Here is an 18,455-nt window from a genome sequence, read left to right as displayed (position 1 = left end):
AAGAACTGACCAGAACAAGGTTTGTGGATAGGCCAGGGGATTACTCACACAAAAGCTGGCAGCAGGTATAAAAGTGGCACCTTCAGATCCTCTCATCAGACCACTCTTAAACATTGGAATATCCAGAAGAAGGACTGCCCTGGTGTCTGAAGAAGGAAGACCAGACCTGCTCGCCCTGACCACAGGCTCCCCAGAAGTGACTCCAGGGGTGAATTGGCTGATGACCTGTTTGAGATACAGATCCATAAAAAGCACCCAGATGCCTCCATGTTGACCAGCTAACCAGCACAAACAGGACCTGCCTGGAACTGCTGCTGGCCTCTACTGGAGTGAGTCCTGACCCCACGATTTGCACCCCCAGTCCTGGACCCCTTAGGTGGTATCAAAGTGTACTCCTCCTGAACTCAAGGAGAAGATACAAATGTGTTGGGCTCATTGGGAGTGTGAAGCTACCTCTTCGGGTTGAGGAATGACTGTACATGACAACCACCAATCTGAAGCTCCAGCGACGACTGGCAGTTCTTGCCACGGCATTGATCGCGTGCGACACCCAATGTACTCTTTGTGTCAACAATTACCTCCATGGCGCCCGCCAACATGAACAGAAACTACTTATGTGAACATGAGAAAGGAACTCTTCGGCACCATGAACCCTGGTCCCTGTATCTGATCCACACTACATCGAGATCTGCTTTAACTTTTGACTTTGACCCAGGGAATCATGACCAAATAACTGTGATTGGTGCTTTGTGCTTCTTGGCACTATTTAACTTTTAAAATTAAAAACTCTGGTCCTACGTGTTGATTTTTTTTTGTTTTTGTGTAATTTTATTTATTAAAATGTACTCTATTTTCCAAAATTGCTTTAGGATTTTCTCTCTGTATTACTGATTGAGTGACTCTAAAGTTAAGCCTTGTTGCTTTTGTGCTACCAGAAGGAGAAGCACAGGTTTATTTAGTGACTTTTGGGGTTTACTCAAAAAGTGATGTTGATTATTACTTGAGTGAGGTTCTCACCCCTCTCAACTAATAGCCCAATTTCTTGCACCTATCTAATAGCAGTTTTACCCACTACCTTAAGTAATTGTATTAAAAAAACAATTTCAATTGCTTACTTCAGAGCCAATGGACAAGGTAAAGTGCTAACACGGGCATTTTCTTCACGCCATCCACTATTTCTTTAGGTGATTTTGGAATTTAATGCATGCTCATTATTAAAGACATTTGCCAATCCCTCTATTGAGCTCAATAAGAACTTACTTGTATTATTTTACAATGTACATTGAGGAAATACATGTGGATGTCAAAGGTGAACACTTTCTATCTCCATCTCATCTCTCCCCCCTATAAGTGTTAGAATTGTCCAGGTGGATCGTTCACATTTTCAACCCATAGGAGGCAGAATTGATTATATTGTTTGTGTCAAGTGTAAGGTGTGTCTTGTTTCAGAAACTATGGGGCATATTATCAAGGGGGTGATAGGGAATTATCGCCGCTTTAGCTGCCATTTTCGACCGCTAAGCGGCGATAATTCTATTGCCCTATTAGCAAGCTGTCGCTAACAGCAGTTAGCGACAGCTTGTAGGCGATAGCGAGCAGTTTGACGCCCGCTTTGCATGTCAGCGATATTTATCGCTAATGACATGCAAAGTGGGCGTACCCAACCTGTTAGCGACTGAAAGCAGTCGCTAACATCGCTATCGCCTATTACCAACACAGGCGTAGCAATAGAAATATTCGCGCTAAGCATGATTATCTCCAAAAACTAACACCTGCTCAGACCAGTTCTTAGCCATTATATCCAATGGGAGGTGGATATAATGGCTAAGACCCTGTTAGCAATAATGCGTGAATATCGCTGTATTCTCAGCGATATTCACGCATTTTGCCACTATCGCCGGGAATTTTATCGCTTTTGAGATAAACGTTGCTAATAGCACGTTATCTCAGTGATAAAATCCAGTGATGCGCGGCGATAATAAAATAGCCGCTAAGCCTACTTAGCGATAAATATCGTTATTTGTTGGTAATATGCCCCGATGTCCTGCTAAAGCCTAAACAAATTCAAGTTTTTGTCTCTCCTTTGTGTGATTGTGTTTATAATCCTCCTTAAACTCAGGAGTCGTCGTTGGAGTTAACATTAACGGCAGACTTGAGGCTTTATAAGAAGCCATTGCTAAATGCTGAAGATCTCAAAGTATTTTCAAATTTTCTCCCTGTCTCTCAGCTCCTTTTCCAAAGGCACTGATTATGTGACAACGTGTTCTTTTAAGAATACTACAGTAGAGTCCTTTTGCACACCCTCAAGATCTTTCCATGTTATGACAGAAGAATCTTCAGAATCAATGCAGCTCAACTACTGAACTACATAAAAATCTGACTTAAAGTTCTGTAGACCCCTAAAAAGCTTGTATTTTCATTTCATACAGGCCAAATTTAGAACTCACTCTTCCTGGGAGCTTTTTTTACTCTCTACTCATAGTCACTCAAAGCACCTTGGGCCATATTATCAAGAAAGTGCGATACATTATTGCCGCTTTTATCGGCAGGAAACTGCTGCTAAAGCAGCGATAATGGGCTTGATAATATGCCCTTGTGAATTCCCATAGAAGCCCAGGTTCACACCAGAACCTGGGCTTCTATGGGAATTCACAGGGGCATATTATCAAGCCCATTATCGCCGCTATCGCCCTTTCTCGATAATATGGCCCCAGGTTTTGTATATTTCTCTCTCGCAATGCCTATTTATTGCTTATTTTGCCAGACAATGCGAAGTTTTGTGGAGATTAGTCAAGGGGCGCAGAGTAAAAAAGGGGGTCCCATAACGTGTTTTGGCACCAATGCATTTCCCATAGACTTTGTACTCATGCATAGCACAATAACGGCTGAATGGATTTGAATGAAATTTGGCAGAAATATAGATTAAGGTGTGTAGACAATTATTCTGGGTAGGACAGGTAAATGGGTATGTATTTTTAAAGTTATAAAGTATTTTTACTGAGTGATATCTGATGTTGCTGCAATTTCACAAAATGTCATGGCATTTCACCAACATACCATTGCACACATCGATGACAAGACATTATGTGATTGGATAATGATTTCCTTAACAAAAGTTAAAGGCAGCCTTGTTGTTTTAGTACATGTTGGCTGTGTTCTGGGCTAGTGCCTTAGATGTAGGTAAGTATTAGCTGTTATATTTTTTCACTACCTGATATACTTTGTTAAAGTCATAATAGGTAGGGAAAACTATTTATAAGTTTCTATATATTTTACAGACATGTACCACGGTACTACCTAGGAACTACCATGGTATTAAAATTAAAAATATACATCTAGGCTCATATGTAGGTAAATACTATTTACCGATTCTAAAATACCGAATTTTACCGATTCTAAAATACCGAATTTTACCGATTCGGTATTTCAGAATCTGTAAATGGTATGAAGCTAAAGATGTGGTAAATATTACTGATTCGTTAATATTCGGTATTACCGATTCGGTATTTACCGATTAGATAATTCCCATTTATTCCTATGGGCCTGAAGGCCCATAGGAATGAATGGAAAGCCATTCACTATTACCGATTCGGTAAATACCGAATCGGTAATAGGGGAACACATTCAAGGGTGGCAGGGTGTCACATTGACACCTTGTTGCACCCCTGAATCATGCATGTGTGCACATGTGGCACACATTCATGCCCTAAGGGCATGGATGTCTGCCACATGGCACTGTTTAAAAAGCACAAAATTGCTTTTCCAATGGTTTTCGATGTTTACCACCAACTTGTAGTCGGTGGTAAATAACGAATCCTGAAAGCACATAAGCACTCTTAAATGTGCTTCCTACAAACCATCTACCGATTCGGTAAATAATGATTTGGTAAATACAGAATCGGTAAACAGCGATTCTATATTTACCGAATCATCACCTACATTGGAAATGGCTCAATACCGGTCGGTAAGCCTGAAATTTACCGAATTTGACAACCATACAACACTGTTTATTCAGTAGTGTTTCTTCCATGTTTACTAGCTGAAAGGGAAGTACGTCAGGCACTTGCACTTTAAATACCTGTAACTCCTTCTGCACCTGTCATGTGATCAAGGCCCCATGCGGGCTGAAACGCGTCATGGCATTGGTGTCGGACATTGAATAAAAATTTGCACCATCCATCTGGGTTCGCCTCGTCTTCATTCAGAGCAGGATTGTGGCTGGAGGATGAATTTGCTTCATATATATATAGATATATATATATTTATTATTTATTACCTACTGGCGGTCGGTCGCCAGTAGGTAGTTATAGTTAGAAACCTAGTTTTCATAGGAAAAACTTTTTCGGATTTGCTAATAACTTTGGTGTCGTTTGATGAATCTTCGCGAAATTCTCCCCAAAAAAGTCTATCCAGGTTAGCTCCTATCCTGAACGTTTGGGGGTGATTCGTCAAGTGGTGGCTTTTCTTTATGTTAATTCCCATAGGAAATATATTACAGGCTACAGCCCGAACTGCTGAATGGAATTACACCAAATTTGGCAAAAAGGTAGAGCTTGGTTCAGAAAGCGACCTTTTTTTCTAAATGGTGTAAACCCGTTCAGTAGTTGCTGAGAAATTTAAATAATGAAAGTGAAAAAATCATTTTCCCATAGGAAACTTTAGGCAAGGCTACAGCTTGAACTGCTGAACCGAATGACAGCAAACTTGGCAAAAAGTTAGTGTGTGATTCAGAAAGCGTCTTTTCTTTTAAATGGTGTAAATCTGTTCAGTAGTTGCTGAGAAATTAACAAAATTAAAGTTTCAATATCTGGGGCAGCGGTGGGTTTGCGCACCCTCCCGACCATGCGCTTGACTGTGATTGGCTGTCATGACCACGAGCTTCAATGTGATTGGCTGCCAACACTCTAAACCAGGAAGTGTTGGCAGCCATCTTGTGACTCTGTAGAACCGACTTACAAGAAAGCAGTCGAAAAAAGATTAGAAGAGAAGAAAAGGGGCAAATTAGAAACATCCTGACCCCGTAGTCCTGCTCAAGGGGGTCCCACAAGGATCCGCAGGCCTGAACATAATCATTTTTTTAGTTAAAAAAATATCAGAATGCGCGCTGGGTGCACGAATCCTTAAGGTAAAAATGAAAAAAATAGTGCGGGGTCTCACCCCTTCATTTAAATGAGCCCCCAGGTGGGCCAGGTTCCAAGGGCAATCCTATAATTATATGTCGGGGGCTTGCGGGGCCTCCGCAGCACTGGGGAAACCACCTCCCATGTAAATTAGGTGCGGGATGGCACACGGACCTCCCGCAGTCCAGGGGATCACCATCTCCCCGCGGCTTTTTTGTAATTGTTCGAGGGCTTCGAGGCCACCCCAAGTCCTGGGGATCGGCACCCTCCGGGGCTTTAATTAAACATGCAGGGTGGGCCTCGCGGGCCCCCGAAGCCCCGGGGAACACCTCCTCCCCGGGGATTTGAAAAAAAAGGGAGGGTGGCCATTTGGTGCCCCTCCTGGAGCGCTTTAATGGCCCTTTGGACCACCACCGCCCAGGGCCGGCTCTTTAATGTCCCGGGGTGTGCATCCCCGGGACATTTCCGTTTGTTATGACAGGGCGGGAGCATGGCTTCCACCCTGAGATAGCAAACCCTGGTTTGATTCATTGAAGCAAGAGGAGGAAAACCTTGTCTTGCTTTAATAAAGGAAGGAGAATTGCTTTTGGGCAAGGGAAGCTGCATGTTAGCAGCTCCCGTTGCCCAAAAGCAATGCCGTTTTCCGTGGGAGTCGGGGAGCCGGCGGGACCATTGGGACATTGGGGCTACCCCTATGGTCCCCAACAGAGAGGTAAGGCCCTGGGGGATGGGGTCTCTGGGGCCAGAAGAGGCCTGAGAGGGGGCCATGCAGCTCCCTTCCCCTTCTTAAATAGAAATGAATGAAAATGAATGTTGAAAAAATAAAATTGGAGTGGTGACCCCTTTCCCCGTTCACCCCACACAAATAAATGTGATAGCAAGTTTCGAAATGTGTAGCAAATCTGCTGATGTAGTACAATTAGAAAATTCAAGATGAATGTGAGGTTGGACAAATGAGAATCATAGTCATCTATGGATTTAGATATAAAACGTTTTATTTACACAAAACAACAAAATACAAGTAGGTACAGCCATGGCGTGTCATCATTCCTTGTCAATCTGTAAATCATAACCTGCAAGACAAAAAGTAAGATAAGATTGTGTGTTATGCACCCATAAAAAGAGACAGAAAGAGTGAGAGAGAGAGAGAGGAAGAGAGAGAGAAAGAGTAAGAGAGAGAGAGGAAGAGAGAGAGAAAGAGTGAGAGAGAGGAACAGAGAGAGAAAGAGAGAAAGAGTGAGAGGGAGAGGAAGAGAGAGAGAACAAGAGAGAGTAAGAGAGAGAAAGAGTGTGAGAGAGGATCAGAGAGAGAAAGAGTGAGAGAGAGAGGAAGAGAGAGAGTACGAGAGATAGAGTGAGAGAGGGGAAGAGAGAGAGAAAGAGTGCGAGAGAGAGAAAGGAAGAGATGGTGAGGGAGAGTAAGTTCCGACACTGCGTACAAAACCCTCACAGCTCACCTTTCCGCCACCGGTGTGTCTCCAACCACGTGCCGGGACATACTGCCGCCCTCCAGCTCACTCATCTGAAACATAGTATAGAATCAGTAATGGCAGAGTACATACGGCTGCACACGCTTTTATCGTGCCCCTGCTCACCCAGGCTGTTGCACACCATCCATTCCCACCGCCCAGAGGTGACTGCCCGCCCCTGTGCACCCAGGCCTCACTGCTCACCTTTCACCACCGCCGTGTGTCGAAGAGGGTCCACCACGTGCCGAAGCAACCTCCTCAGCTGTGGCGTACACACAGTCTAGCCGAGCTCACAATTCAGATGGGGTCTTGATTGCTAGGATGGTGTATCGAGGCCACGCATCATCGCAGCCTGCACACCCACTGATGTTCTGGTGGCCCTAACTCAGTGGAACTGAAGTCATCGCCACATGGTGGGAGGCCCGTGTCTGGGGGGTCTACAATCTGTGGATCACAGCCTGCAAGACAAAAAGCAAAATCAGATTGGGCGTTATGCACCCATCAAAGGAGAGCGAGAGAGAGAAAGAGTGAGAGAGAGGAAGAGAGAGATAAAAAAGAGCGCGAGAGGAAGACAGGGAGAAAGAGTGAGAGAGGAAGAGAGAAAGAGTGAGAGAGAGGAAGAGACAAAGAAAGAAAGTGTGAGAGAGGAAGATAGAGAGAAAGAGTGAGAGAGAGGAAGAGAGAGAAAGAGACAGAGTGAGAGAGAGGAAGAGAGAGAGAGAGAAAGAGTGTGAGAGAGAGAAAGGAAGCTATGGAGAGGGAGAGTGAGTGCAGACACTCCAGACAAAACCCTCACAGGTCACCTTTCCGCCAACAGTGTGTCTCCAACCACGTGCCGGGACATACTGCAGCCGTCAAGCTCACTCATCTAAAACATAGTATAGAATCCGTAATTGCAGAGTACACATGACTGCACATGCCTTCATCGCTATCCCGCCCCTCCACACCCAGGCTGCTGCACACCACTTCTCCCACCGCCCAGAGGTGTGTGCCCGCCCCAGTTCACCCAGGATGCTTCACACACCATCCACTGCCACTGCCAAGAGGTGACTGCCCGCCCCTGTGCTCCCAGGCCTCACTGCTTACCTTTCCGCCACTGGTGTGTCTCCATTCACATGCCGGGACATACTGCCGCCCTCCAGCTCACTCATCTGAAACATAATATAGAATCAATAATGGCAGAGTACAAACGACTGCACATGCTTTTATCGGTGTCCCACCCCTGCTCACCCAGGCTGCTGCACCATCCACTACCACTGCCCAGAGGTGACTGCCCGCCCCTGCGCACCCAGGCCTCACTGCCCACCGAAGAGGGTCCACCACGTGCAGAAGCATCCTCCTCACCGTGGCGTACACACGGTCTTGCCAGCTCACAATTCAGATGGGGTCTTGGTTGCTAGGATGGTGTATTGAGGCCACACATCATCGCAGCCTGCTCACCCGCTAATCTCTGGTGGCACTCTGTGACCAGTGAGGCCAAGCCACATGGAGGTAGGCCCCCATTGTTTGATGGCTTAGGCCTACACTGCCATACAGCAGGGGCACACAAAAGCTGACCTGTCTGGACCGCCGGGATGGGGCATCATCGCAGGCTGCTCAGCACTTACGGCGTCCCTAACTCAGTGGAGCGAAAGTCACCGTACCGTGGCGGTGTGCCTCTGCCGGCCGCAATGCATTTGGTGCCAGCTAGTCTGAAATGGCGTTGAGCACGTGCGCCTGGTCTTTTTTATTGGCAGGGTCACGTGTCCTGTGACGCCTGTGGTGGATGGGTGTGGTGTGGGTGTATACCAGCCGTGAGGGAGTGGCTGTGGCGTACTGACAACTAGGCCTGTGACCAGCAGATCACTTCAATGAAAACGTGGGTCATGTAGCCTTGTCGTCCCTCCCTGTAAGCGTGAGCGTAGTGGGCTGGCCGGGCTTATGCCAGTTCTGCGTGATGCTGTGAAGAATGACTCTGGAGCTGTGGGCGTTGTTCTATCCTGGATTGTATGAGGAATCAACTGATGGGGGTGTCCCTGTTGTAGTGCTGCTGTCACCCGGGTCGCATGCGCCAATAAGTCACTATATGACCCAAGTCCCACAATGTGGCCAACATGGAAGGTACAGGGAAAAAATGACCCTACATTCATCCATACTTCCACACATGAAAGATGGCCGACATGACACATTTGTGTGGATATGAATGTTTATTGCACATTCAGTGGATGTTGCAGCTGTAGCAAATAGCAATACAGGGCCATGCAAAGTTGAAGTTTCAGTTTTTGGCACATGGAGGGCAGGCAATTAGAGCCAAGCTCGTGCTCGGGGGTTAGGCTGCGCCAACATATGTACTTATACAATCACTCTGCCAATCCGCAAGCACTTATAAATTCACTATACACTCTCATTGCAGTACTCTAAAGATCAAGTGTCTACCTACGTACTTATACAATGACCGAGACAAAGTTAAAAAAAAATACGTTTTCCATACTTTCAGAGGTAATATGGTTGCGTACGCTGTCCACAGCACAATGTAATGTGGTAGGGCCCAGGGGCAGCATCATGTCTACATAATGAACACACAGACACAGTTAGATAGATAGTGGAACTGGGTACGGGCACATGCGCTATTACCAGGGTCACATGTCCAGTGACGTCTGTGCTGGGTGCTTGTGGGGTGAGTGTAAGCCAGCCCTCCGGGAATGGTTGGTGCTGGCAATAAGTACAACAGCAATCATCAGATCACACACAGAGATTCAATCATAAAGGGTCCATGACTTGTGCTGCACTAAGGTTGGGGAACCAGATGTGAAATAACACACAAAAGATTCTATTGTAAAGGGTCCATGACTTGTGGTACACTGAGGTAGGGGCAGCAGATCTGAAATTATACACAAAAGATTGTGTTATAAAGGGTCCATGAGTTATGGTGCACTGAGATAGGGGCATCAGAAGCATTCAGCGTGGGCACAGGCAGCGATGATGCGTGGTCCGGGCGGGCCGCACTGGGAGCAAAGTCTGTTGCCTACTGGACTACGTCATCTGCAATTGCAACTCGATCTGAATTGTGAGCCCTGATGTCCGCAATGTAGATCGAAAGCAGCAGTCAGCATAGACATCGAGGAATGCTTTTTGTCACTTCCTCTTGACAATGTTCGAGGACATAGAGTACAATTCTGTCTCCAATTAATAAATCAAGACTGAATTCAAATTGTGAGCTCTGATGACCACAATGTAGGCGTATGGAACAAAAGATGAATCATTAATGGAATACACTGTCGAAATATGTAGGTTTCAGGGACGTTATAGTTAGTTGCCTACTGGACTGTGAAATTAATGAATGAAGACTGAATTTGAATTGTGATCCCTGCTGAGCATAGTGTAGGCCGGAGGCAGCGGTCAGCAAAGGGCCACAGCCACCTGGTGTTCATTTGAGCTGCACAGATTGGGAGCATATGGTTTTCCTAACCGATTAAGGACTGTATAGAGTTAGTGGTAGGTGTGGCGCTCAGCGTGTGCGCAGCCAGTGATGATGCGTGGTGTGGGCGGGCCGCACTGGGAGCAATGTCTCTTACCTACTGGACTGCGTCGTCTGCAATCGCACCCCCATCTAAATTGTGAGCCCTGCTGTCCGCAGTGTAGATCGAAGGCCGTATTTATTTTATTTATTTTACAGATTTGTAGAGGGCATGGCTGCCCGTGAGCGTCCCAGCGCTAGTGATAGAGCAGAAGAGGATGAAAGAGGATAGTTAAGGAAACAGCCATGTCTTCAGAAGTTTGCGAAATGAAAGCAAATTAGGCTGGGCCCGGATGTGTAATGGCAGTGCGTTCCACAATTTGGAGGCGTTATATGAAAAAAGACGGCCTCCAGATCGAACCCTCTTGATCCTGGGTATGGACGTCAGATGCAGGTGTGTGGAACGAAGGGTTCTATTCGTTTTTCAGGGAATGACTAGATCCTTTAAAATGGGGGGTGCTTTCCCATGTAGGATTTTGTGAGTAGTACAAAGGGCCTTAAAATGCACCCTTTCTTGAATGGGCAGCCAGTGAAGTGACTTGAGGGCTGGTTTGGCTGAGCACCCGCTGTTCGTGCCCGTGAGAAGTCGGGCAGCAGCGTTTTGCACAACCTGGAGCTTTCCCACCACCTTATTGGGTGCCCCAAGATACAGGGCATTGCCGTAGTCCAAACGGGACAATACAAGTCCCTGAATCAGCAACTTTGGGGACTTGGTGGGAAGTAAGGGTAGGATTTTTCGGGCGGTGCGTAGGAGACCGTAGCAAATACCAGCGTTTTTTCTGGCTTGGGTGGTAAAGGTAAGGCCTTCATCTAGCCAAATCCCCAGACTTTTAATTTCATCCTTTGGGGTTGGAGGTGGACCCATGCATGGAGGCCATAAGGTCTCTGGGCGAAAATGTGATTGATTGCCCAGGACCTCCGTCTTGTCACTATTAATTTCAGATGGGACCTATCCATCCATTTGTTTATGTCCCCAAGGCAAGAATAAAGGTAGGTAGCGGAATGGTCCTGCTGACTTAAGGATACAACCATCTGAGTGTCATCCGCATAAGTTAATAATTTGATACCAAATGGGATGACAATCTTCTCAAGGGGGGACATATAAACATTAAAAAGAGTTGGACTCAGGGACGAACCCTGAGGAACGCCACAGTGTATGGGTGTTATTTTAGAAGTGAAATTACCGTCTGCCACCTGAAAAGACCGGCCATTCAAGAAGGATTCCAGCCATGACAGAGCAGATCCTGAAATGCCCAGATCCTCAAGTCTGTGGACCAGGGTAGGATGGTTAACGGTGTCGAAGGCCTCACTCAGATCCAGGAGGATGACTGCCACTGATCCTCCTGAGTCTATGATCTTTCTGGCCTCTTCTATTACCGCAATTATTGCGGTCTCCGTGCTCTGGCCCGGCCTGAATCCCGTCTGTGAAGGTTTAAGTAGACCGTTAACTTCAAGGTAGTTGGATAGCTGGTGATTAATGAATTTTTCAGCAACTTTGCTGATGCTAGGCAGCAAGGAAATTGGCCGGTAATTATTCAGCTCGAAGGGGTCCAAATTGGGTTTTTTAATCAATGCTTTGATGATTGCCTTTTTCCAACTCGGAGGTACAATACCATGGCATAGCGAAGTGTTAATCAATTTTGCCATATAGGGGAAGGATGGTAGGGGTCACTAATTTTAGGATGTTCAGTGGTGCAGGGTCGAGTGGTGATCCGCTTTTAATTGATTGTAAAACGGAGAACAGAGTGTCTATTGTTATTGGCGCAAACCGATCGAGTTTGATCTCCGGTGTCTGAGATACCACAATAGGCAGATTTTGCGGATCGATAGTATCAATGGTGTGCGGGGGAAGAGAGCAATAATTTATTTGATCTTAAAATCTAAGAACTCAGCTAGTTCATTGCAGCGGCTGACCGATGGCTCTACAGGGGATGGTGGGTCAGGAATTTTTAAAAGAGTTTTTGCTATTTGAAAGGTTTCCCTCGACGAATTGGTCGATAACCTGATTTTTTCTTCAAAGAAAGTAGACTGTGCAATTTTGAGGGCCTTTTTATACTTGAGGATCATACGCTTGTATTCCAGCTTCTTGAGGGGGTCGAAGTTCTTCCTCCATGCCCTTTCGTTTTTTTTGCGGAGTTTTTTTAATAGTCGTACTTCCGTGGTGAACCAGGGCGAGGTAATTTTACCTCGGGGGTTGCAGGTGGGTTTTTTCGGTAATGCTGTGTCCAATGCCTCTCCAATCCACGTTGAGAACTCAATATCTGCTACTACAGGATTCGAATCGCACGATGGAGGCATCGAGGAATGCTTTTTGTGACTTCCGCTTGAGAAAATCTAACAGCATAGAGTACAGTTCTGGCGGCAATTAATAAATCAAGACTGAAATAAAATTGTGAGCTCTGCTGACCACAATGTAGGCATACGGATCAAAAGATGAAACATTTATGGAATATACTGTCGAAATATGTAGGTTTCAGGGATGTTACAGTTAGTTGCCTAATGGACTGTGAAATTAATGAATGAAGACTGAATGTGAATTGTGAGCCCTGCTGAGCATAGTGTAGGCCGGAAGCAGCGGTCAGCAAAGGGCCACAGCCACGTGGCGTTCATTTGAGCTGCACAGATTGGGAGCATTTGGTTTTCCTAACCGATTAAGGTCTCTTACACAATTTGCATCTGTACTAATATTGAATTGTGAGCCCTGCTGACCGCAGTGTAGACCGGAGGCAGTGGTCAGGAAGGGCCCACAGCCACATGGAGTTGACTTGAACTGTATAGAGTTAGTGGTAGGTGTGGCACTCAGCGTGTGCGCAACCAGCGATGATGCGTGGTGTGGGCGGGACGCACTGGGAGCAATGTCTCTTGCCTACTGGACTGCGTCATCTGCAATTGTGACTCAATCTGAATTGTGAGCCCTGCTGTCTGCAGTGTAGATCGAAGGCAGTAGTCAGCACAGACATCAAGAAATGCTTTTTGTGACTTCCTCTTGAGAAAATCTAACGACATAGAGTACAGTTCACTCTGCAATAAATAAATCAAAACTGAATTTGAACTGTGAGCTCTGCTGTCCGCAGTGTAGACTACCATTTAGTGTTCCTTTGGACGTGCAAGATGAATTTTGTCTTTGTACTAAAGTGATAATTAAAATCAAAAAAGTTCTTAAAGCAAGGATACTAAAAGGATATTATGTAGGTTTTAGGAATGTTGTAGTTAGTTGCCTACTGGACTCTGTAATTAATGAATCAAGACTCAATTTTAATTGTGAGCCCTACTGACCGCAGTGTAGGCCAGAGGCAGCGATCAGCAAGGGCCCACAGCCATGTGGCGTTGAGTTGAGCTGCGCAGTTAGTGGCATCAGAAGCATTCAGCGTGTGTGGAGCCTGCGATGATGCGTGGTCCGTGCGGGCCGCACCGCTAGGAATGTCTTTTGTCTAATAAATTCTGCCTTAATAAGGCTATGTGGTGATGACTAGTGGTGCACTGAGTTAGTTGCACCTGAAGCACTCAGCGTCTGCGCACCCTTCGATGAAGTGTGGTCTGGGCGGGCCGCACTGGTAGCAATGCTTTTTGACTAATGAATTCTGCCTTAATAAGGCCACGTGGCACTGACTTGTGGTGCACTGAGTTAGTGGCACCTGAAACACTCAGCGTGTGCGCACCCTTCGATGATGCGTGGTCTGGGCAGGCCGCACTGGTAGCAATGTCTTTTGTCTAATGAATTCTGCCTTAATAAGGCCATGTGGCGTTGACTTGTGGTGCACTGAGTTAGTTTTACCTCTGGTGCTCAGCGTGTACGCAGCCTGCGATGATGCGTGGTCCGGGTGGACCGCACCGGGAGCAATGTGTCTAGCCTACTAAACTGCGTCATCTGCAATCACGACTTGATCTGAATGGTGAGCCCTGCTGTCCGCAGTGTAGATCGAAGGCAGTAGTCTGTACAGACAAAACTCTGGGGTGCTGTGGTGCTGTGTTCGCAGGGGGCCTGTGTCAAGGAGGCCCGCAGTCATGGCAGCGGCCACGTGGCAGGGTGAGGGCCGCTGCTCTGGCAGATGCGATGGCCTTCACAAAAGTGAACCACGCCCAGAGCCCCGGCCTATTTATTCAAACTTCTACGCTGAGTGGCTTACGTTGAATCAGCCCACTGCGCTTCCGCTTACAGGGAACGACGACACAGGTACATGACCGCGATCTTCCCCACTGCCTGAGGTAACATGGTTGCATCGAGTGTCCACAACACTACAAGCACCAGCATTATATATCCACATGGAGAGCTATTTGTTCTGCATAGTGAGGTCTGTCCAGCACATCACAGCTACACTTGGCATTGTGTGCATTATTATTGGTGGGTGACTTGCATCCTTCACACATGTTTGGTTGCTACATCTCCCAACATTCAGCTATTGTGTGGCTGAAGGGCCATGCCATTTTCGGAAGGTCCGCTGTACTGTTGTGACCTGCTTCGGTGGTAGTAGGGGGTGGGTTCTGGGTGGGAGGTCCTAGGGGTGGTGGCGGTGGGTGTTGTGGCCTTCTTGGGTGTTGGAGGTGCATGATCAGTAGCTCAATCAATCAGTCAGGTGTTTGTTAAGCACATCTACTCACCCATAAGGGTCTCAAGGTGCTGGAGTGGGGGGGGGGGGGTAGCAGGCTCCAGTCCATTAAGGGGGGGTCAGTCGCAGAGCCAGTTTTTGAGGTTTCTTGCGAAGATGGGGAGCGATGCTGTCTGTCTGAGGTGGAGCGGCAGGGCATTCCAGGCTCGAGCCGCGAGGAAGGAGAAGGAGCGGCCTCCCGATCTGGTCTTTCCGGTGCGGGGGGACTACAGCGTAGGAGAGCTGGGCAGACTGTAGGGTCCTCTGGGGTGAGTGGAATTTGAGTCGCCTGTTCAGGTATCGTGGAGGGCCTTGTGGGCATGGGTGAGCATCTTGAAGGTGACTCTAGCTTCACTGGGGAGCCAGTGGAGTGTGCACAGGTGCTGGAAGATGTGGCAGTGTCTTGGCAGGTCGAGGACCAGTCTTCTGGCAGTGTTCTGGATGTTCTGTAGCTTGCGGTGAGGTTTTTGTTTATTCCGGCGTAGAGTGCGTCGCCGTAGTCGAGTCTGCTGGTGACCAGGGCATGAGTGACAGTCTTTCCGTGTACGAGAGGGATCCATTTGAAGGTCTTACGTAGGAGGCGGAGGGTGTGGAAGCAGGAGGATGAGACAGAGTTGATCTGGCGGTCCATTTTGAGCTCGGAGTCCAGGATGATTCACAGTTTGTGTGCATGGTCCGTGGGGGTGGGCGGGCTTCTTAGGATGGGGGCCACCAGGTGTTGTTCCATGCGTCCGGGTTTGGGCCTATGATGAGTATTTCTGTTTTGTTAATGTTTAGTTGTAGGCAGCTGTTTTTCATCCATTTGGCGATGGCTTCCATGCCTTCTCAAAAATTGTGTCTGGCGGTATTGTGTTCGTTGGATAGGGAGAGGGTGAGTTGGGTGTCTTCAGAGTATGACACAATGTTGAGTCTGTAGGTTCTGAGGATGGGGGCGAGAGGAGCCATGTAGACGTTGAAGAGTGTAGGGCTGAGGGAGGACCCCTGGGGGACTCTGCAGGTGGTACGTGTAGGGTTGGAGAGGAAAGGGGGAAGTCTGACCTGCTGCGTTCTGCCAGAGAGGAAGGAGCAGAGCCAGTTGAGGGCCTTGTCTTGGATCCCTGGTTCGTGGAGTCTGCGTATTAGGGTGCGGTGAGAGACTGTGTCGAATGCCGCCTCGAGGTCGAGGAGGATGAGGGCTGCTGTTTTTCCTTTGTCCAGTAGGGTGCGGATGTCATCTGTTGCAGCAAGGAGGGCGGTTTCTGTACTGTGGTTTTTTCTGAAGCCGGATTGGGAGGAGTCAAGGATGTTGTACTCTTCGATGAATGTGGCGAGTTGGCTGTTGATGGCTTTCTCGATGACTTTTGCTGGGAACGGGAGCAGGGAGGTGGGTCTGTAGTTTTTGAGGTCGGTGGGGGTCCGCCGAGGGTTTCTTCAGGAGGGGGTTGACCTTGGCGTATTTCCAGTCGTCGGGGAACGTGGTGGTTGGCAGCGAGTGGTTGATGGTGTGGCAGAGCATGGGTGCGGTGGTGTCGGTGGCTCTGTTGCAAATGTGGTGGGGGGAAGGGTCCATGGGGGCCCCGGAGTGGAATGACTTAATTGCCTTCAGTGTGTCTTCGGTGGTGAGGGCTGTTCCGTTGTCGATCGCTGGCTTTACAGTGTCGGGGGTTGTTGGTGAGGGTTCAGTGTGTTGGTTGTCTTTGTCGAAGTTGTCGTAGATGCTCTTGATTTTGTGGCAGAAGAAGGTGCTGAGTTTGTCGCAGAGGTCTTGTGAGGGAGGGATGTCGGTAGACTCGCTGGTGGGTTGGGCGAACTCCTTAATGATGTTGAAGACTTCTTTGCTGTTGTGTGCGTGAGTGGATATTCTGTCTTCAATTGCTTTTTTCCTCGTTTTTCTGATGAGTTGATGGTGGGCGTTGGTGGCGTCTCTGAAGTTGTTGTAGGCTTCTGTGGATTTGGTGTTCCTCCAGGCTTTTTCGAGGTGGCGGCAAGTGTGTCTGGAATTTCGAAGTTCGGTGGTAAACCTTCTGGCTTTCTTGGCGTGGTTGTTTTTCTTGAGGGGGGCTATGATGTTGGCGCTGATTGAGATCCATCAGTGCAGGGTTCGCTGCGGTTTTGGGGTCATCGTTTTCCGCGATGGTTGGGGTGGAGTTGCTGAGTGATGAGGTTAGCTGGTCGTCGGTGATTCTGGTCCAGTTTCTTTGTGGGAGCAGGTGCGGTGTCTGTGGATAGTGGGTGTTCTGAGGGTGAAGTGGACGCATTGATGGTCAGTCCTTGGGAGTTCAGTGGTGTGGCTGAAGGTGATGGAGTTACCTGTTGTGAAGAGAGGGTCAAGGGTGTGTCCTGCTGAGTGCGTGGGTTCGGTCACGATCTGGGGGAGTCCAATGTTGTGGAGGTTGTCCAGGAGGGATGTGGTGCTGGGGTCCAGTTGGTTGTTGAGGTGGAAGTTGAGGTTTCCCAGTAGGGTGTAGTTGGTGGATGCGATGGCATGCAGGGAGATGATGTCCGTGATGGAGTTGGTGAGAAGTGCATGGGGTCCAGGGGGTAGGTAGATGACGGTTCCTCGGAGGGTGGCGGTAGGGCTGGCCAGTATCTTGAAGTAAAGGTGTTCCATCAGGTCCTTGGGCTCGTCGGGAGTGTGCTCAGGAGGAGGTTGGATTTGTGGACGATGGCGATTTCTGTTCCCGGGCGGCTAGGGTGGTCCTTCCTGGAGATCTGGTATCCTTGGGGAATGGCGAAGGCGATGTGCGGTCCCGAGGTGGTGTTGGTCCATGTTTCGGTGAAGAACGCTACGTCAGGGGTGATGCTGTCGAGGAGGTCCCAGATTTCGGTGGTGTGTTTGTGGAGGGATCGGACGTTGAGGAGTATGCATTGCAGGGCCTTCGGTTTGGTTGTGGTCTTGCGGGTGGGTTGCGCCGGATCTGTGGTCTTGGCGGTGCTGCAGGTGTGCCGGCAGCGGTGACAGCTGAAGCGTCCGTGGGTGTCGGCTGGTGATGCTCGCTTGCAGTTGTTGTTGCGTCCTGGGTTGAGAGCCTGGAGTGCCGCTGGGTCATAGCATTGGCGTTGAAAAGGTCCAGGGTTCCTGGCGCTGGTCGTGGTCGGGTCGTGGATGGGCGCAGACAGGTTTGCCGGAGGAGAGTAAAAGTGGGAGATTGAAATCAGTGACAAACAAGTGAAAACAGAGCGAGAGCAGAGCGAGAGAAAGGAGACAGAGGTCCAATGGACTACCAGGGATAAGGCGCAGCTAAATCCTGCAGGTGGAGGAGGACCTCGAACACCAGCACTCGAAAGTGCAGGGGCTCAGGGGAAGACCTCACTTGATGGTGGAGCTGCAAGGGGGGAGAGCAACTTTACTGACAATGAGTCAGTGGTCTTGCTCTATGACATCTGTTGGTCTTCAGATGTGATTCTGGGCTGGGCTCCCTTTCACACTGTAGGTAGTCCTCCTGCTTTACACTAGTAAAAGGCAGATGTTAGAGTCCTACTGCTAATGCGGCTTATCGCCTTTTTTTGGATCGCACCGCAGACAGAGTACCTCACTCCACTGTACATTACTCCACTGCTCCCTACACCACTTTATGCCAATCCACTCTGGACTATTCCACTCTACACCTCTCCACTGTATGTTATTACACTGTATGCCACTACAGTCTACTCCACTTCACTCCGTTCCACCCCACTCATCAACACTCCACTCTACGGTGTTCCATTCTACACCACTCCACTCTATGCCACTTCACTGTGCACCACTCCACGGTATGCTGCTCATCTCTTTGCCATTCCACTGTATGCCACTCTACTCTAACCA

The sequence above is a fragment of the Lissotriton helveticus genome, chromosome 2_1 (assembly GCF_964261635.1).
Source record: "Lissotriton helveticus chromosome 2_1, aLisHel1.1, whole genome shotgun sequence".
Classification (NCBI taxonomy): domain Eukaryota; kingdom Metazoa; phylum Chordata; class Amphibia; order Caudata; family Salamandridae; genus Lissotriton; species Lissotriton helveticus.
This window is presented reverse-complemented; position numbering follows the sequence as displayed.